Source organism: Dermacentor variabilis, chromosome 11 (assembly GCF_050947875.1).
Source record: "Dermacentor variabilis isolate Ectoservices chromosome 11, ASM5094787v1, whole genome shotgun sequence".
Taxonomy (NCBI): Eukaryota; Metazoa; Arthropoda; class Arachnida; order Ixodida; family Ixodidae; genus Dermacentor; species Dermacentor variabilis.
Genome location: NC_134578.1, coordinates 35,134,391 through 35,156,488, shown reverse-complemented (window position 1 = coordinate 35,156,488; position 22,098 = coordinate 35,134,391). Strand labels below are relative to the sequence as shown.

Sequence of the window (22,098 nt, the reverse complement as noted above, 5' to 3'; positions counted from 1 at the left end):
ACGGGTTAATATAAGAGCTTTGATTTGCTTCGTCCGCGTATATACATCCATGCAATATAACACAATTAAACCAATATTGTTAAGCTCATATTGTTGCAGCTACTGGCCACGCGAAAATGGTCTAAACAGGCAATGTGAGGCGGCAGTATTCAGGTCAAGCAAAGTATAAAGTGTTGGCTTTGTAGTGGCGTCGCGGGCGGGGGGGGGGGGGTTGATACATACCCCACAATTCCCATTTTGATGAGTTTACAGCGACCTTTTGTATTTACTTTTGTTTATGCGCGTAATTAATAGTGAACGCTTTGCTTCCGTCTGTGTACTATTGGCGCAAGTGAACGGGTCAGTGCACGGGTCATGGGAATTGTCAACTTCGAGGTTTCACGTTTCCTATGCGATTTCTTAGTCTGCCGATAACGCAGTTTTCGCAGTTCTTATCGCTGCCGCTGTTGCTCCTGATGCACGCTGATGAGTTTCGAAATTTCTGGAACTTGTTCCTACCGTATCTTGATTGTCTGACACTGTCGTAAAGAACAAGTAGAAAACACATGGCGCCGCTCCTGGCTTGCTTGTCAACAGCAGATACATGGAGGGTGGGAAAGCAGGAGGAACTCTCTCCGAGTAGTAAGAATATACTTTTAAACAGCGCGACACAGAAGTAAGAAAAGAGACACAGGACCAAGCACAAAACTCAGTCTGTCATGTGCAGCTTCTCTAAGGCCTGTGATGCGTTGTACAAGAAAAATTTCTACTGCTTGAAAAGATGTGCCAAACAAGACACGGCTAAGAAATTCTTTATTCTAGAATATAACGAAATTCACGACATTTCGGGCTTACCTTCTGCTCGAACAATAGTAGTCATGAACTGTAAGTACATGTCCTCCATTGAGCATACTGGGCACGTTACTTTTCTGTCCAGAACGCATACGTCTTCCCATGTGCACATGCCTCTGATGACCAGAAAGCATAGCGTTTTCTAAGAAATTACTATAGAGAATTTTGGCGCTAGTGTTTACGGTAGCCTTAAGTATGGGGATTTAGGCGGCATGAGGATGATGCAAAGTTAGTATGTTTGTCTAAACTTCATCTTCCTGGCTTCAACCGGTTCTGTTACGGCGAATTTATCATTTCAACAACATATTGTGTTATAGATGCGGCAATTGGCAGTGATTATGCATGCGCACACCGACTAATTACATTGATTTGTTTAGATTACTACAAATCTTTGTAAATTGAGAAAGATAAACCGTAAATGATGACGTCTACATTACTCGCGCGTCTAACGGCATACAATCAACGTAGAAGGAAAAGCCAACCTCTATAATGTGAAGTGCCATTTTCATATTGAGGTACCACAGCACAAAAACATCATGGCAAAACAAATCAGGTCTCAAGAAACGCACCACTAACACACATCACCCACACAGGCAACAACTTCAAAAAAGACTCCAAAGACAGGAGTGCCGTTGTCATGGAGGGGGGGGGCATATTTTTTTGGACTGCGTGTGTGCTTGTTGGCGGCTGTGTTGTTTGCACTCTGATTTGGTTTACCATAATGACTTGCCAACTATGCCAGCGGCAAGTTATTCTAGCAAAAGCACTACATATCCGACACACCGCACGGTGACAGCAACAAACGCAATAACATGCCTAGCAATGAAGGAATCACTTGAGATGCCCGACAGTTGAACCATTTATATACAAACAATAACCAAGAAAGCCAGCGACGCCAACGCAGCGGAAGCGGCTGGCGTTGCTGACGCGCGGTAAGGCTACTAAGGAACTATCTGTCATTGCCGTCTACTGCAATTACTTGCATTTGATATCTCTCTCGCGTTTGAGATGGCGAATGGCCGAGTGGCGCGTATGACATTATTCCACGTTGCTCACACACTATGTATAATTTCATGTACTTCTTGTTTTTTGTAAGGAAACTCCGTTCTTTCATTAACCTTTCCTGCGCGCGATTCACGAGTTTTTTACGCCGCTGAGGCACATATAACCTTCTCTGCCTCCCGAGCATTGTGCTTCGTAACATAGAAGTCTGCCACAGTGCGTAGAAGGTCAGACATGGAAGGTCCGCAGTGCGATGTCATGCTGCTGCAGTATGCAACGTTCGGCTCATGTTCAAGGTCACTTGATGTCATGACGGAAGCAATTCGGAGCGCTAATTACCTTTTGCTGGTGAGCTCCCGAGCAGCAAAGTGAAATGAATCCAGGAGACTATGAAATGTTCGCAGAAAACGTCTCGAAAGAAATATCTGCTTTTTTTTGGAAATAAAATGTGATATTTTTGTTTTCATACGGTGCCCCTTGCCACGTTAACTGACGGTCACTTCAGCTTCCTAAAAACTTCCTTCTGTGCTCTGAAAATGCACAGGAGATGCCCTATTGAAGCGACCCATTGTACATCGGCCGTAAGTTCTGGTAGTAAATTCTCTTAGAAAGCTACCACGAAAGCTACACAAATATGAGAAATTATCTTGAATGCGAAATGTGGAACTTAGTATAGGCACTGAAGCTAGGTGAGAAAGTCCAACGGCAGAAAAGTGTAGCCTTCACTATCTGCAGTGATTGCGAATCCTTTATCCGCCGGCTGAATGAAAATTTGTGTTTAAAAGAAGACCTTATATTCTGATATGCTCGTGTCACCAATATGGCGGTCCTTTGAAAACGGTGTTTATGAATGCCCAGTTAAACCCACTGCGCGTAAGAGCAAGCTTCCCTGTCACTCGAATTGCTTCAAAAGATCGGTACACAGTATCACACTGCTCTCTCGTCCATGGACCAAACTATGATGAAGCAGCGGCCATTGAACCTGCTGATGCATAGTGCCACCCGCTCGAGCTTCCAATGACAGATTATTGACGATTTTAGGAACTTCGGTACGACTACAGACTAGACAATTCGTCACACCTCAACGCCAATACTATGGATTCAGGGGAAGTTGAATCAAGAACATGGCCGACTAAATGGCTCACTGATCATTCTTATTTGAAACTCCCTTTCTCAGACGGGACAAGTCCATCATGCCACCGTATGTCTGTTTCCTTCCCCGTGATATATCCTGAGTGCAGCAAGTTAGTCATTGGAGGCTTCTAGTTCAGATAGCACTGACGCTTGCTGTCACCTATCACCCCGCCGCCCCTACTAGAAACTGATATCCGCAAAAAATTGGGCCGAACCCATCTCACGCTTAGCATTGAACTAATATAGCGACATAACGTAATGTCACCGTCGACACGAGTTATGTATGAGACGTGAACTGCAGTGCGATGACTCTTTCGCGTTTACCCGAGAACACTCGGCGCCCTCCGCGTGTGGACTCGGAAATGCATGACACGGCGGTGCGCGCGAACACCGGAAAACGCATTCATGCGACCACTGAGGCTACCCTCTTCGCGGCTCTCTCTGGACACGCTGGGCCATCTAGTAGCAACGTCCAAAATTACGCGCGTGACCTCCGAGATTGGAAGCGTAGAGCACTGGCGCCTGCGTACTCTGAGAATTGTTCTCCCACTCGCCGCACACTCACTGGCACGTACTCAGTTATCCAAGTTGACGAGAGATTCGTTGAGTAGCGGCATATACCCAGTCCTGCATCTACGCTGGCCCATGTCGGGGTGAAAGAGATTCGTTGAAGAGGGTCCCATATGTACAGATCGCCACATATTCAGTGACCAAACTTGGCCCAGAGGTTGGTTTCGAACCTCGCTCCATCAGTACAGCAGCTCGATGTGCTACCCATTCGAACACGGAGCATATTCAGTGACACACACAGGCGGAGAAACAGTAAGATAGGATTATACATATGTATAAACATGCATACATAGATAGCTAGGCACACGTTGCCCGTAAAATGCGTAAGCAGCCTAAGATGACTCACGCATTGAACCCTGCAGCATGTGTCAAGTACTCACATCATCCATCTACGGCGGGCGATCATCACCTGCGGTGGGTCTGCCCTAGTGCACAGGAGATTAGGCACAAGTGCTCAGGGAATCAAAACTCATGTCTGCTGTAATTCTCCAGAGGACTTTACCCAGTAGATGATGGACAATTCTTAAACTCACCGTTGCAATATCTGTGTCACGAAGGACGGTATGCGTCTATTTGAAGTCCTTTTTTTTCTTACATATATGCCTTGCGGCAGGTCTTCTTAATTGAAGATGCAGGCGCCTGACACCCGACACCAGCAGTTCGAAGCCTTGCGCGCTGAATAACAGTGTATTCAAGTCCCTAAAGCCATAACGGCAAGATTGCTAGGGATTATTGCATGAAATTGCGGTAACGTACTGCCATGGAAGCTACAGTAATTCTCCGAGAAGTAACCGGCATAACTTGTAGGCATCTGACGCTTGACGCTTACAGTGAATATTTTAATACAGAACATCGTTAATGACGGCAGTTGCAGTCGGCTATCCTAGCGTGTGAAACGTTTACAACGAATACACTAAAATTTGCAGCTCTGTTATCTTCTATATCACTATAAACTTCATTACCCGGTAACAGAATATCACCAAGGGTTGCCTTTTGCACGAGTACCAAAGAATACTTTATGAAGTTGAATGGCTTATTTAACTTTTGAAATAACATATCTATGTATCACGCTTTGTATCTTTACTCAAACCCATTTGGTGCAGCCCATCGGTTTATTTTGGGCAACGCATTGATGCATGCTTTGCATGTACCATCTGCGTTTTTGTTATTCTTAATACGCTTGTTCACTTGACCAAACTTCCAGTAGTGGTTCGTTTTCTGAATAGTTACCATGTCTTTCCAACAGTAGCTGGTCCCACTGGCTCTGGAGTTTGGTTTTTGGACTTACTATTCTATTAAGCTTCGACTGTGCGTACTAAAGAAAACCCCGTAATTTCTGATATAAACTTCATATGACTTAGCCTGCCCCGTTTAATATTCATGGTGCGATCAAGTAAACGAAGGGACACCTTCCATAATAAGTCACGAACATACCCACACGGCGTCCATTATCGAAATCTCTATCGATATTGAGACCAGAGGAACCGGCGGACGCCTGCGTAGGTCCCTCGGGGCCATCTCTGGCCACGATAAGCTCCTGCTCTCGCGACCCCCAGGAGCTCTCTGTCAAGATTTCCGGCGTCATGAGCCGGCGTCATCTGATGCCGTCTGGTCCGCGAGACGCTCAGACCGTGGCACGTGCGGTAGCTTATCGGGACGCCGGAGAAGTAGATACCCATGAACTTGGCCTCTTATCGTACCCCGGGGTAAGCCTGCCTATTCCCCTCGCTGCGAAGCAGCTTCGTTTCCGCGCACACCCCTTCTTGCGTTCATCTCATTTGGCACGAATATATCTAGGGAGCGAACCCCGTCATCCCATTCGAAAATTATCACGTCGAGCCTCGTCGTCTGGCCTCAGTCTAGTTGACCAAGAAAGTGCAAGGTCGACAGAAGAGTGCGAGTGCTTGTGCCAGCTGCGAATTTCACTCGACAAAAGGTGCACAAAGCGCGTGTCCGGCTTGCCGAATGAAAGGTCTGGGAGCAACAAATTGAATTTGAAAGAATAGTGCCGTAACATTTATGTTTATTTTTCTTATTTTGCTTTAACTGAATACCTTTGACCTCGAAACCCCTAAGAAGTTTCTGTCACCCGCCCTGGTTGCTCAGTGGCTATGGTGTTGGGCTGCTGAGCACGAGGTCGCGGGATCGAATCCCGGCCACGGCGGCCGCATTTCGATGGGGGCGAAATGCGAAAACACCCGTGTGCTTAGATTTAGGCGCACGTTAAAGAACCGCAGGTGGTCAAAATTTCTGGAGTCCTCCACTACGGCGTGCCTAATAATCAGAAAGTGGTTTTGGCACGTAAAACCCCAAATATTATTATTATTATTAAGTTTCTGTCAAAGTTTGGGAATGCTATAATAATTTACGACAGTAGCTTTTTTACAAAGCAGCTGTGGCTTTGTTCCCCAAGATGTGTGTTATGACGTCACACATAAAAAGTTGGTGACATGGCAGCAGGACACCGTGACCTTTTGGCACTGGCTCCAGCTCGCTGGAACTTCTGCTATGCGCGACAAATGGCTATGCGCCTAGCATACTACGTAGCGAGCCGCACTGATTGCCGAAACATCCCGATGCCCAGTTCCCGCGTGACAACCTTCTGCGTTATGACACGTTTCACTTTTCGGAACTGAAACCAAAACTGATTTTTAAAAGGGCTACAAAAGTAAAATATTTAGGGATCTCTGTGGCAAGCCAAACATTTTTCTAGTGTTTAGATGTCTAAAAACTTCAGCGAAAGTCATGTCGGTATTCCTCTAAGGCTAACATGACGTTCTTTTTAAGGATATCTTGAGCCTGAGTCCGTCGTAATCTTACCTCCATTCTGATACCCACAGGGTTTGTTGAAAGCTTGACTGCTCGATAGGTGATCACGACATAATTGTGTAAAAAGTGGACGCGCATCAGGTTGGCGATTTTGAAAGAACATTAAGGCAACCTTGCCATGATGCGAAAGAGGAAAAAAAATGATCGCTAAATTCTATGGTGACAACACTGAATCCCGTGTGGAAAATTTGCCGAGTAGGTAATCCACAGAAAAATGGTAAAAGTTGGCTAAGAACAAGACAGAGGCAAGCTATTACAACTAAGACTTATTTTCTTCTTCTAGGTCTTTTAGCCTTTGTCATCTTGAGAGAGTGCCATTGCAAACCACCTTATGAGTACAGTGGCCATGATAGTTACTGTAAAACGCATGGATTACCAGTACTGAGCGGAATTAGATGACACGGCTTTATGTGGGGCCAACACATTCAAACGACTAAACAGACGTGTAATCGCAACCATCGCGTCCTACCGATCGTATATATAGAGAGAGGAAGAGAAAGGATATGAAAGGCAGGGAGGTCAACCAGACGAGCACCCGATTCACTACCCTACACTGCGGGTGGAGGAAAGGGGAATAGAACCAGGAAAAGGGGGATAGAACTTCCTACAAAACACTATAGGGGAAACTCTGGCGCTGCGTTCGCTCAGCCCCTGTGGAAAGGATATATAGCACATGGATTTGTCTATCTTTCTTCCTAATGGCTTCACACGTTCTTAATGCGTTATCTACTACGCTACGCACAGTACTCGTGAATTCTTGGCTTATAATATTTTCTTAAACCTATGAAGGCAATAGGTTTGTGCGCACACGCACAATAACTTTAAATTTTACATTTACGAAGCAACGTATTGTTGGAAATGATCCATTCGCAAAGTCACGAAGCCGGTTTAGATCTAAACGAAGTTTAGACAAATATCATTTCCTAGCTGACTGAATCAATACCAGCAGACCGCGTAGGGACCTTTTTTTTTTTGGGGGGGGGGGGGGGGGTTACGTGCCAAAACCACTTTCTGATTATAAGGCACGCCATAGTGGAGGACTCCGGAAATTTCGACCACCTGGGGTTCTTTAACGCGCACCGAAATCTCAGTACACGGGTGTTTTCGCATTTCGCCCCCATCGAAATGCGGCCGCCGTGGCCGGGATTCGATCCCGTGACCTCGCGCTCAGCAGCCCAATACCATAGCCACTGAGCAACCAAGGCGGGTACCGCGTAGGGACAAGCTTCACAGTTCCCTCAAGTAAATTTTCTAGGAAACTCTAGCGTAATCATCTGCTTAGGCACGTAGAGCCACCATTTTAGGCTTATATTGACAACAAACTCCTGCCGTACTATCTGAGAACAGGGGTCCGTGATGGGAGACGATACTTCTTAGGCTCTGTTAGATTTCGAGCGTTTCTATTTTGCGTGGTTGGTGCCCATGTGTTTCCTTTTCAGCACAGCTATACCATTGCCTACATTTTGATTAATCATGCCAGGCGTTTTCTTTTCAACAAAAGTCACTCCGGCAGCGCCGTACAGTTGCTGACAAAAGTAATAGTGTGGTCTATAAGATAACATAATCTTGGGATAATAAACGAGAAGAAAGGGAGTTAACCGAGCAGCCCGGTTTTTATTAATCATATCGTGAGAAGCCAACAAACAAAGACGCCAAGGACAACAAAGGAGAAATTGCTTGTACTTACTAATTGAATTAAATAAATTATAAATTAATGGCAATGAAAGTGAATGAAAAAAAATAAATTGCCCCAGGTGGGGAACGATCCCACGTCGTCTTCGCATTACGCGGGCGATCGCATGCATCGCGCGCCTAATGCGAAGACGTGGGATCATTTCCCGCATGCGGCAATTAGTTTATTTTTTTAATCCACATTCCTTGCCATTTATTTATCATTCCTTAATTCAATTAGTAAGTACAAGCAATTTCCCCTATGTTGTCCCTGGCGTCTTTGTTGGCTTCTCTTGTTCTTCGGCTAGTTGTATGGTACTTGGTGAAGGTGATTGCAGGGAATGCAAAACAGACACAATAAAGCACAAGATCTAACACAGTTTGCACTGGTACTACCAGTTACTATTGAGATGAAGAAAGAGAAGAAAAAAACAAGTAAGACATCCCACTGAAAAAAAAACGAACATTTGTTTTGAATGTCGTGTTAGACGATGGCGGCTGTTCTTGCAATAAGAGCTACGTTTAGCGTCCGGCAAGGGCTGTCGTCATAAGTGTGAGATGGTGTGGGCAGCTGGTCGAATGGTGCAACAGCCTTTGTTTACGACACGATGTCTAACGTTTTATTCACACGAGTTTGTATATCACCACAAACGACGAGAAAAAGAGTGTTCCGCTGTGCGCAAGTTGTACGGTCGTGAAGCATTTTCTGTAGTTCAAGAAATTCAAACATGTTTATATTCTTTAAAGCTTTGTAATCGTTAGTACTAATGGCAAAATACATAAAGAGATAAATAACTATATTTCTTACTGTTTTTCCCCGCGGGCAATAAACTCGAATTTAAATGCCTAAGATGCTTTGAAATTGCGTTGTCGCAGCATTCGTCCAGCCGACTACGGTAACATGTACGTAGGCGGCAACCTTTGGCATACCCTGGGCGACAAAGGACATTAGGCACAGCCTTACGGTGCACTAAAAATAAATTTTCGCCATATTTAAAAACTTTTCCAGCATTCGCCCTAATGGTTGCAGACGCTATCAATTTACAAATGGATCCTTTTCATAATTTGGAAAGTACGCTTCTCTGCAGGGCTCGTTTGCCAGCTAATGACCTCTGAGGTCATCGTATATGTGAGAACAATTGCGGTGAAGCTGACATCCAATGGCGCATGTCTCGGGCGCATAGTTTCATCATGAGAGCAACGATGGCTATTTTCGATGTCCTAGGACAGGCAAACTTTACTTGCACATGACGTTTACAAAAAAAAAAGTGACTACCCTGCCATTTGTGGGGGAGAAGTGCCTCACAAAAAAGCGAGTCTCGCGTTTCCGGGCGATTCAAAGAAAGAAATTCTCAGTGCCTTCCAACGCGCAGTGAGCTCTCAAGCCACGTCTTTGTCAAATTTCAATTATTCGCAATCACTGTCAACCCGAATGTTTTGTAGCTTTTATTTTTTCTCTGTGCGTCGATTTCCATCAGCAGAGTGCTGCAAATATTTTTATATCGCCTAATGAAATAATTAGTATCAACCTCAAACTCATTCCGTCGGTTGACGTAGTTCTTGAGTGTTTTTTTTTTCTCATTTGCGAATGAATACTTTAATTTCTGTGATAATTTCGGACGTGCGGTAGCAAGGTTTTAGAAGCCTGTCTCTATTACGCGATGTCCTAACAAAACCAAATGAAACAACAGAAATCGCACATCATTTCTGCAGCGTATAAAAGGTACTCTGCACTTAGCGGCATCGATCTTATTTTTATTTCATGTTTGTCTGCCAAGCAACAGAAGCTTCGATGCGATACATTACGCCTGTACTTTCCTAAAAGCTATGCATTATAATTCAGCTGCGATCAAAGCAAACAGGACTTAGCTGGAAGCACTCAATACGCTGCGCACGCCGGTGCTTCTTGTACGTTTTAGTGTTTGTTCTTCTATTGCTGCTCTCGTCCGTTTTCCAGCGATGAACTCATATTGGATGTTTTGTTTTTTCGTGACCATGCAGAATTTCTAACATCGTGCGGCAATAACACAATTTCAGCCTTGAGCTGGCATAATCCAAGAAGCGGACATTACTTGTACGATGAATGAATATGCATAGTTGCTTATTAACATAATTTTGCCAATTAGGTTGTCACAAGATTACTTTGTGGCACATATGACAATTTAAGAACTGTATCAGATGTGTTCGCAAGGTTCCCATTCTTTCCAAGTGGATGCCACTTGGAAAGAGTGCTTAGGACGACACCAGTTTCGAGAAGTTTTTTCCCAAAGCTTGTGAGACGACACACATAGACATTTCACGTGTTTTTGCACTTCAATACATGAAACGGTTCCTTCTTTTAAGAATAAGCGGGCCAAGAATAGATTATTACCGCTAGTTTGGCGGCGTGAATGTCGAAAACGTTTAGTTCGTTCTCTTACCTCGTCCGCAACCGTGAACCGAAGCCTTCCGTCCCTTGCTCGAATAGTAACTGATAACGTAGGTTCGTGAGGCTCAGTGCAAATGGCCCTCGTCTAGACTTACCGCGTATCCTGCTGTGCTGGGGGTGCAGCAGTTTTTACAGCTAGGAAGCTTTTGTCGACCTGGTTATCGGAGAAGCAACGTCCCAAACTCTGGACCCGGCTTGTTCGTCGAGGAAAGTCAACTACATGCTCGTTATTTTCGTTGGCCTTGTCTTGATGGCAAATGAGCGGATCCTGAAGCTGCCCGCCGTGCGTTTATTTTACATTCTGCTGCACTTGTTTTGCCCAGGAGACCAGGCGTAATGGGCGTGAAGTTTTGAAAGTATCGTGCATTTCAATAATAAAGGCTGCCGAATGGCTTTCAAACGTTAACACTGCGTTAACACTGCGTTCAGGTCATATCTTCAATATGACCTGAACAACATTACAGCCTAGTGTGATCAATGGTTAATGGTACTAAACAATAATAAATGTAAATCTATGTCAATTTCCCGCAGCCGTAATCGGCATGACTTTATCTACACAATTAATGACACCCCAATCGACACTGTAAACTCTATTAAGTACCTAGGCATTACGATCACGCATGATTTAAACTGGTGCTCGCATATAACTAACATCATATCATCTGCTAACAAAACCTTGGGATTTCTGAAACGCAATCTCCGCAACGCTCCTCAACAAGTAAAACTACTAGCATATAAAACACTGGTTAGGCCAAAACTCGAATACGCATCACCCATATGGCATCCTCACCAGATTTACCTCAGCAACGCATTAGAATCCATACAGAACCGCGCCGTAAGATACATTCACTCGACATACTCATATGATGTCAGCGTATCACCATTAAAAATAGAGTCTGGTTTGGACACATTAGCGCACCGTCACCGTATCGCGAGCTTATCATTATTCCATAAATTCTTCATCAGCTCGCTTCGCCACGCACCTTACATTGTACCACCTTCACGCATATCGCTGCGCACAGGCCACCCACTGAATGTTGCTCGCCCTAGCGCGCGCACTGTCACCTGCTCGTCATCATTTTTCATCGTACAGCTAAAGACTGGAACGGCCTTCCCCACCACGTCGCTGCCATCACCACCTCATCTGCCTTCGTGGATGAAGTAACGAGTATTCTGTCTTCAAAATAAGATAGTGAGCAACCTCCTGTATTTTTGTACCACCCACCCCTTACGTAATACCCCGCAAGGGGTCTTTAAGGTAATAAAATGAAATGAAATGAATTTAGGTCAAGTAGATATACTTTCCCTCTATTGCGATAATTCTCGCTGCCAGGCGTTAAATGTTCTGCAGGGTTTGGAAACAAACGAAGACACGAATGATGTGGTGATAGCGATATGACGACTTCCTGCCGGCTGCCGTCCCGTTGTAGGCAAGCCTCCTTAAAAAACAAATATTTTCACGTTAACAGAGTTCACATTCATAAACATGCGCTCTTGATCCCTCTGCCAGGCGGTTACTTACATACATGGCGAACTATGGCGTCCTTCGAAGTAGTATATATCCGGTTTTCGGATGGCTGAGGCGGCGCGTTCCAATATTACTGATATTGTTTTGCATGCCTCGCCTATATACACACGTATAATAAGCTGAAGCATATCAATTGGACAAACGAGAACCTGGCACGTAGACAGCTCTAGTCAACAACGGTTGTGAGAATGTCACTCCAAGCAAAAAAAAGGATGAACTAAAGCTTACGAAATCAGTAAATGCGGATGAGAACGTGCGCATCGCCATTAATCCTCCTTTTTGGACAATAAAATTTTCTTGCTATTTTTTCATTCGAAAAGCAGCCCCGTATAATCGTCGATAGAATCACGTGATGTTAGTTTCAAAGGTCGTTCGTTTCTGGAAAAAGCAGATCGAGAAATGGTCATTCGGTATTCTTCAAATCTAGAGCCCCTCACGTAGCGGTGAACACAAGTTCTTTATTAAATTTCTGCCTTATAGCTGAAGGAATACATGTCACAGTGATTTTGAAACCGCCCGCGCTCCCCGCCTCCTGGACTTCGTAGACGAGGCCTGCAGTACACATCAGGTTTCGCTTCTTGAGGTTAGCGCCGCAAATAAACTCGTCCCTGCCTCGGACAGCAGTCCTGTGGCTATGATCGCGGGCCCACTGTTTTTGGCCACAACGAGCATCACGCTAAGCTCGCGCGGCAATTTTCGGTACTTCCAGCGTAATCGTACACTCCTTCCTACAGCCAACGTCTCCGACATCACGTGCAGACCGATCTCGGAGGCAATGTCCCAACAAATGCCAAAAGGGCCATGTGGTGGCGCTTTCCAATATCCGACATTCGCGCCACCTGGCAATGTGCAGGGCACCTGTAGCGGCCGTCAACAAAACCTTGCTTCATATAATCAGACAGTGGTCAAAGGGGTGCGTGAAAACAGGCTGGAGCTTTCTAATTTCCTTCACCGAACCACCTGTTACTAAAAAAAATGAAGTAAGTTCAATCCGGCTAAGTTTGAAGACAGCAACTCAAAACGTGGTGTAGTAATTGTTAGCTATCTTAATGGACACATTTACCTTTCTGTAATAATAATAGTGTTAATTAGAAACGACACATAGGTTGTATTCATTCTACACCATGCCCTGGCGCCTGCATGATATCTCGTGAGCATGACTCCGCGGAATAACCTTGTTTTTTTTCCTTTCTGACAAGTGCGCTAGCTGTGGCAGGGAGTAAGTTAGCTGTGATCAAGCTTAAGTTTCATGACGCCGTGCCACTTTCCCTTCGCGTCAATGAAAAGTTAACCACTCACCTTACAGAAACCACGGTCGGTTAACGTTTAACTGGAACAAAGTTCTACGCGTAATTCAGCGCATAAGCCCCAGGCAGTAATTATGGTTGAGATTAAACTACGGGCCGCCGTGATTGGGCAACAAGGGTATGAGGGCCTGCTTGCTTGAACACACTGCGCCGTTAAAGCAACTAAACCTGATTGGACCACACATTTCGATGAATTTCCATCGCTCAACCAATCAATGGACGGTCTTCGCCGTGCTCCAATAAAATATCTACGCGTTCAGCTCTTGGCCAGAAAGCTTGGTTCTGCTGTCCTAATAGCTGAACTGTGAGTTCGAGAAATATAATCGGGAAAGACTGACTGTCGGGCGAATTGGTTTCGCATAGCCGTTAAGGGGAATTGGCAAAATAAATCTGCAAGCACAGGAAGCGTTGTTCTTCGTCTCCTCTTCCTATGTCTGCATTGTAACCCATTTTACACTTTTATGGGTCCTGAACGGTGCAAATAGGTTTGTACTTCACACCCATAAAGAGCGAAAGGGCGTGGGTTATTGACAGAAATATTATTGGGTGTGCATATTCGTTTACTGTGTGCCTCTTATTTTCGTTCTTTTTCTTTTTGCACTGTCCTTCATGAACAGCTGTGAATTCAAGAACTCAAAGTTCTGCCTAAACTTTCCGTAACCTCCTGGTACATATTCAAACGCGCTGCATTTACGATCACACATACGCACACATGCACACGCACAAAGAAAAAGATATACGACAGAACAAACCTCAAGATTGCTATCCACATTAATGCAAATTGCATTAGAATAATGCAGCGACACACTGCATTGCTGAAGTAGCGTTTAAATTATTTCTTTAGTGCCCGTTCTTAAAGTTCCGTGGCTTCGGCTACCTGTGACCTACAATGCATACCCTACCGGCCCACTTTGCTGCGGTACTGGCCTGGAAAGGTCGTCGGCGAGCACGACGCCATGACTGCGATGGAGTGACCAACAAGCAAAGACGTCAATAGAACGGCAGAAGCAGCGTGGCGACGCCGGCAGGACATGGTTGACACGACGGCATGAACTTGGTCAAACTCAGACATTGCGACCTTTTAGTTTCTTCACTGCGCCGACCTGTTGTATGACGGTCGCTTCAGTATACGGTGTCCCGAGACTTTTTGTGTACACTAGATACGGTGAGCCCCAGGGCATTTTTTCTCAGACACACTGTGGTGTGAATTACGCTTGCGGAGAGGGTGCGCCAGCGCGCTCGAAGCTAGGCTATATGGAGCGGTCTGCAAGTGTTTCCTTATGAGGAGGAAAGCAATGCGCGTTGTATTGGGATAAACGTGCTATACATTGCGTTATAGAACCTGCAGCCGCAAGCTGCGTCAATTGGAAACTGATCAAGCACACATAACCATGCCTTGCCAAACAAACAGAAAAAAGAAAGGATGTGGAGGTTAACCAGCTATAACTCGGTTTGATACCCTACACTGATGAGGAAAGCAGGAAGAAAAGGAGAAAAAATAAAGAGGCTATAAGAGGTGCATCCGCGCACACAATCGCATTCACGGTGTATTAAAAAGTGGCTGCAGAGTCCACGCGTTTTTTCAAAAGCTCCAGCGACTCTGTGTACGGATAATGACCGAGTCGCACGTTCCCATATCTTTGAGAAAGTAAGGAACAACATGTGCGTCTTTAGCTCGGTTTCATAACATTCCAAGTCAGCGTGTCAGAACAAAATGTTTTTCGTTGTGTTTTAGTTTCGTTGCAGTGCAAAAAGTTTCGTTGCAGTTCTGCTTCGGAACGAACAAAAGAAATGATCCGTAATTGTTTACAACGGTTTTGGTTCGCATGCAAAAATTTTCGAAGCAATGTAACGATAAAAAGATAGCATTTATTTTTCTCGATAAGTGAATTGTGAGATCATGCTTAGTGCCTTCAGTAAAGGCACTGAGCATGATCTCAGAAGCAGCATGTCGTCGAGTGTACTCGCCGAAATACGAGACGACCGTTTCGATAAAATGAACTTAAACGAACATATACGAACAATGAAGCTTCGGTAAGAAAACGTTGTACCCGCAGAAAACGAAACGATAAGATCTTCAACGCGCAAGCCCTGGTTTTTGCTACGATGCCGATCTCCTGGCGCACCGAGGGGCAGGCTGAGATTAGTGAAGCGCTCGGCCGCCCAAAGCTCGCACTATCCCTGCCTGAGATAAACGCGCTAATTCTGACGTCGCCTGAAGTCGGTTGCCTCGGATTGCCGACTTTCCCCTTGTATCGAAAATCCATCCCACGTGACCAGTTGTAACTGGTGCGGCGGGCCCAGGAGACAGCAAGAACCGCAGGATCCCTGGATTGAGGCCACCTCGCCTCACAAGCAGAAAGATACCTGCTTGTTCCATTTCTTTTTGCAATGAATGTTTTTCTTCCTCCTCCTCCCATCAAGAATATTTCGGTTTCACTCCAAGACAAAGTAATAAATAACATTTCGGTTGGGTTTTCGTTCCGGGAAACAAGATATCGTTTTTACAGCGAAGCTGTTAAGGGCTAGCTGCGCCAGGATCGTTTCCGTGTGTACACACAAAATCGCGAAGATAGTGCAATGCCGGGTCGACCGGCGGCGGAGGAGCAGTTCGCTAATAAGGGGCCCACACACACAGCAGCTTCCCTGGTCGTCAGTCTTCGCAGAGGGGAAGGGCCACGAGTTTTTGTTTCTTTTTTCGTTTTTCTTTTCGTTCCGTTCCGACACTCTTTCCCCAGACGTTCTATGAGTGCTGTGCCGTCCACTGGGCGCAAGGCAACGCGCCCTGGCCGCCGAGAGAAGCGTCGTAGCAGAGGATGTGGTCGATGGTCTCCTCGTGAGCGAAAGATCGCCCACGGCACTGTCCATCATGGCGGTGCGCAAACAGCTGGCGCGTGTCCTCCACCACAACAGTCGAAGCTGACTCGGAAGGAGATAGACCAGGCTGACATTCGAAGGTGCAACGAAGGACGGAGGGAATCCAGTACACGACAGTGGCCAAACACGCCGCCGAATTGCTCCGTTCGATCGTAGCGCAACGACCAAGCAGGCGAAGTTGGTGTGGCCCGGCGCGCCGACGTCGCCGCACGTCAGTAGCCACTGCATTCTGTCTCGTGCCACCCGTGACGTTAAGCAGGATAAACTTAAAAAGCGTCTCTCTGCAACTTGTCATTTCTCGACGCGAAAGGCTGCTTATGATAAGGCGACACGCGAAGGAAATCTTCGCGCGCCTTAGACTGCAGAAGCTGGCGTCACTCTGAAGAGTGCCGGCGCGCTATACTAGTCCCTCGAGGCTCCTCTTGCGAAATATCGCAACAATGACGCACTTGCTACTGGCAGCCTCTGGACCTTAGTAATGGTCAGGAATAACCAACTACACTGAGAAAAAAAATAAATGAGCAGGTTTTAAGTTAAGACAAAAAGAATGGCACTAGGTCCGTTGTGGTACGACAAACTTGTTTACGCAAGAAGGCGCGTTCTGGGAACCCGAGTATGCACGCAAATTGGAGCTATATTATGAAAGGATTCGGGAACGTGCGTTACAAAGACGGCGAGCTTTCGAAATGTGTGTGTGGTTCCACGTGTCGATGACCGAACTGGTAACAGAAAGAGCGTAAGTTTGGCCATGTTGGCATTCCATAACATTTACGTTTTTAGCGCACGAAAAGGGACGAGAGACACAAGTACGACGCGTACACAGCGCTGTGTCCGCGTCGTGCTACTGTCTGTCGTCCCTTTTCGGGCGCTAAATATGTAAAGTGTATGGTAAAAGAACCCGACTTGGCGGGCACAATGTAGACGGCTTTCAGACGCTGTGGGGAAAAAAGAACGAGCACATTTCCACGTCTTACGTGCGCACGTCGCAAGCACTTGACCGCTTTTGTGCCTGGAATGTCTGTCCCACCGAGATGAGAGGTAGACCAAAAGCGAAGCGATATGCTCTTGTTTGTTCAGCCCGGGTGAAAACTACATACCAGCAATGAATTTTTGCTTGCTTCAGAAATCTAGCGCCCTACTACAATTCTGCAGCTCTTTCTGATTCAAAGGGTGTTTCCCTCAAGGTATAATGACGAAAAACAAAAAAGGTTTAAAAATCTGCAGCTCAGTATCGTGGAACTTAAAGCTGCTATAGTTACTAATCTGTTTAGCCTTGTACATAGTTCGAGGGTAGATCAAAAATCAACGAAGCAGAATATGAAGTCGCCACCATAGCAGTTACATCAATTCAACTGCTCAGTGGCTATGGTGTTCGGCTGCTGAGCACGAGGTCGCGGGATCGAATCCCGGCCACGGCGGCCGCATTTCGATGGGGGCGAAATGCGAAAACACCCGTGTGCTTAGATTTAGGTGCATGTTAAAGAACCCCAGGTGGTCAAAATTTCCGAAGTCCTCCACTACGGCGTGCCTCATAATCAGAAAGTGGTTTTGGCACGTAAAACCCCAAATATTATTATTATTATTATCAATTCAACTACTGCATTTGCAGAAAATTTATTTCTTCTTGCACGTAGTACTGAATAAACATACACAGCCATTTGCCGCTAAAATGTTTGACTCGTGCACAGGCTTCCCTTCCGCAGTCCTTTTTCCTATGTGTTTCTACACGCCTCAACATGTAACGCTTTGAAGCGTACCACGAGTCGGGTCTCAGGGTGAATCTGAGGTGCATTAGAACGCATGCTATTTATTGTAACTCGTATTTTGGCCATTAGGGAGAGAGAGAGAGAGAGAGAGGAACATAGGAAGGCAGGGATGTTAACCAGTCAAGAGTCTGGTCGGCTATTCTACGCTGGGAGAAGGGGAATAGAGAGAAGGGAGAGAGAAGGTGTAGGTACGCGTACGGACAGTACTTGAGTTGAAGCTGCTCTCGCAAACCAGACGTTCTGAGAAAGCATAAAAGTGCCTTCACTGCCTTCTGAGCGGTTGATCGGTGGGGAGGGTGCTCTAGTAACGTCTGTTCACTCAGAGGACGATCATCGAATTTCCTGAATGCGTTGGACAAAGATTGTCTTTGTGTTTGAAATTGAGGTCAATGGCACAATAAGTGGTCAATGTTCTTCTCGCATCCGCGAACATCACACGTAGGACTAACAGTCATTCTAATTAGTGCTCAGTAGGCATTCGTGAAGGCAACTCCAAGCCACAAACGACACAGGAGAGACGCTTCGCGTCGGTGCAGACCGGCCGGAGGTCTCAGTTGAAGCGACGGGTTTAGTCTGCGCAGTCTTGTGCGCCTTGCATGTGCGGTATTCCACTCTGCTAAGGAGATCATGCGAGCTAGATCGCGAAGTTATCTTGCGGTGTCGCTCCTTGAGAGACGAATGGGGACGCAGCGGTCTTCTTGGTTCGACATCCGACCTGCCTTATCTGCCTCATCATTTCCTGTGATACCGCAATGTCCTATTATCCACTGAAAAGATATATCATGGCCTTTTTCTGCTTAATGATGGACAAGTTCCACAATTTCGCACGTGAGCTGATCGTGATTTCCATGTCGGAGAAACGACTGCAAACATTGCAAGGTCGGCCTTGAATCGCACAAGACTGCCCGTTTCCTAGCACTTTCAGCACTTATCACATGAAGCGCGTCGCGGAGAGCGGCGAGCTCTGCAGCTGTAGATGTAGTGACATGGGCAAGAACCTGTGACTTCTGCTGTATGGTATAAGTTGTCCGTTAATAGATACGCCGTAACCAGACATTGGCTTCCTCGTGAATGCCACCATTGCGCACTTTCCGCATGAAATTTCAAGTCCTTGTTCACGAAGGTAGCAAGATGTCATTGTGGCTGCTTTCTGAAGACGAGTGCGAAGCCGAAGTCATGTCACACCTGATGCCCAAATGCAGATGTCGTCCGCATAGATGGAAACTTGTACGGTGCTTCGCAGGTTCTAAACTTATGCACGGAGGGTGAGATTGAAAAGAGTCGGGCTAAGCACCCCGCCTTGAGGGACTCCTCGGCTACCGTAATGCTCGGATGTCGGGCCATTTTCTGTGTGCACGTACAATGGTCTCCTCTGTAAGTAGTTGCACACCCACATATACATCTTACCACCAAGTCCGACGGCTTCTAACGTGCTAAGGATGGCTTCATGGGTGACATTATCATAAGCTCCTTTAACGTCTAGAAACAGAGCAGCAGATAGTCGCTTACAGGCCTTTTGGTGTTGCACAAATGTTATCAAGTCAACAGCGCTGTCTGTTGACGAATGGCCCCGTCTGAATCCGGCCATAGCATGTGGATAGATTTCATAGTACTCTAAGTACCATTCCAGACGTGTTAAAATCATTCTTTCCATTGATTTTCCGACACAGCTGGCAAGTGCCGAAGTGTCTTATGTGCACACGCTCAAGAGTAGAATATTGAGTGACCGCAATAACTTCAGTTGTAGACGCACTCCGCGGTAGACCAAGACATATCTTGAGGGCTTGGCCTTGGATGCTTTGGATTATATTCAGGTTAGTTCTGCACATGTTGGACATGACCGGTAGGCTGTACCGCAGGAATCCAATAAAGAGGACCCTGTACAGTGGCAGCATAGATTGTATTGGCACTCCTTAGGTCTTTCCTGCTAGGAACTTAAACATATGGCAAATTCCTGTCAGGCGTTTTCTAACATAATTCACATCAAGGGTCCAGGAGAGATTTCTGTCAATGACCACCCCCAGAAATATGGCTGCACGAGATCAATTGTCCGTCGACGGATATCACGTATGGAGACATTGATATCCTGGTAAACGCCACCACTGCACACTTTTCATATGATATATGAAGTCCTTGTTCTCGAAGGTCGGATGTTGTTAAAGTGGCTGCCTTCTGTAGCCTCGCGCGAAGCTGCATTCGCGTCACAGCCGACGTCCAAATGCAAATATCATCGACATAGATGAGATGGATAGCCGTGGGAGAGATCGTAGAGAGTAATAGCTGCGCTGGTTCTTTCTTCACATTGGCATCAGTTATACTGCGACTCTGTATTGGTGAAGAAATTTCTGGCTATACGAACACTCACGGGAAACGAGTGTGTAGCGTCGTCCACGGCCGTGGATAATCTATGGTTTCTTTAGATTCTCCGACGATGTAGGCACAAATAATCATTATCGGCCCACTTCATGTCCACTGCAGTACGAATGCCTCTCACAGTGATCTCCAACAAAAACAAATCCGAAGAGCAGTAAAACAAAGCTAGATAACAAGCTATTTGTTCTAGATTCACACCTGCCTTTGTGGAACGTAAGCCACTCGACAGGAATTCTGAAGGCAGCTGACATACTTAACATTTGTCCAGGTGTAAGACGAAGCGCCAGTGCCACCAAGACGCAGCGCTCCCGGACAAAAGTAAAGGCCGTATTCACTTCGATATGTTACCGCGCTTGGCATCGCTTCAGGACAGCATGCGCTTGAGGTAGCAATGAACACTGAATTCTTTATGGTTCAGTTCAGAAGTGCTGTCTGTTGCTCAAAAGAACCGCACCTTGATTAATGCAGGCTCGAGGGAAAAATAAACTTCGAAGGGACGCGGTGTTTGAACCCACTTTTGTTGCTTAACATTCGCTATATTTCTTTTCGACGCAGTCATGTTTGAAGCGCCTTCATCAAACAGTCGCGTCAGATGCTAGTGATCGCCAAGACTCTCGGAATGTGGGCACCGAACGGTAAAGATAATAACTGGAGTAAGAAACCAAGGAATACAGATATAAAATTAAGTGACAATGGCTTCGGGTAACACGCGAATATTGCGGCTTCGTTCCTGCTGATCCTAGTTTTTTTTCTCATTGTTTATCTATAAAGCAACATTAAGGTAGGAAAAGGCGACCATACAGATCGCTGCTCTATGTACGGAAGCAGAAATCGACATTTCTCGAGACATGATTGTCGGGCCAGCCATATAGCAAATGAAGTGGATGGTTAGTTTTGAGAAGTCAAATTTTCCACGGAAGCACTATTATTGCGCATGAATATAAGCGAAGAATAGCAAATACGTTTTTAAGAAAATTTGGCACTTCCCTCACTACGTACGCTTTTGTTTGGAAACTCGACTCTGGGATTCAGCGGCAGGGATTCCTCATCGAGTCCAACCAATTGCCCTCTTAAATATGCATTTTTTTCTCTTGCTCTCGCTATCTCTGTTTTTCAAATAACGGATACAGACTCTTACTGTTGCTGCTGTTGTTGCTGTTTTTATTTTAACATAATCTCTAAATACCAGCCGTCGCATTGACGACCATCCTTTCGCCAATTTTTACAATCCGTTGGCGTCGTATTGACAAGAGCCGTTATCTCCTCTCTCCATTTCTGATGGAAATGGCAGAGCAAAATATAAAAAAAAGGTCTTGCTAATTGGATGGCGTTGAGAACATATCATACGCAACCCGTGCGCCAATGAGACCGCAATGACATCATTGCCGTTTCGGCGTCTCTGCCGTCACCTTGACAGTCGAATGCTTCCAAATCCAGGTCCCATGTTAGTTTCCGAACACTGTGCCTGTTTCTTACTTTCTTTTAACGCGATAACGTTAAGGGGTTTCGTGTCGCAGAAAATCCGGCGTCGGCCGTCTTTTCAACAAAACTCATTCCGAGCCGTAGTATTCTATACGGCACTTATATTGAAGTGGCTCAGACTTTGCCTTCGCTCTTTACAAAGTTATTTCTCGGATTTTGAGAATGGCAGCCCATAAACCAATTTCATGAGACAAAACACCGACAACGCGTAATTTTTATGTTAAACGTTCTCAGATTGAAATATCGAAAGTGCGAAACAATAAGAGATCTGCCGTTTCAGCCAGAAAGCTCCCCTTCGCG

The 22,098-nt window shown here is 45.8% G+C and overlaps 1 protein-coding gene across 1 annotated transcript in view; it reads left to right on the top strand.

Moving 5' to 3' along the window:
• Positions 1–22,098, top strand: part of Hn (phenylalanine hydroxylase) — a 126,535-nt gene that overhangs the window by 501 nt on the left and 103,936 nt on the right. The gene's annotated exons all lie outside the window — the stretch shown is intronic.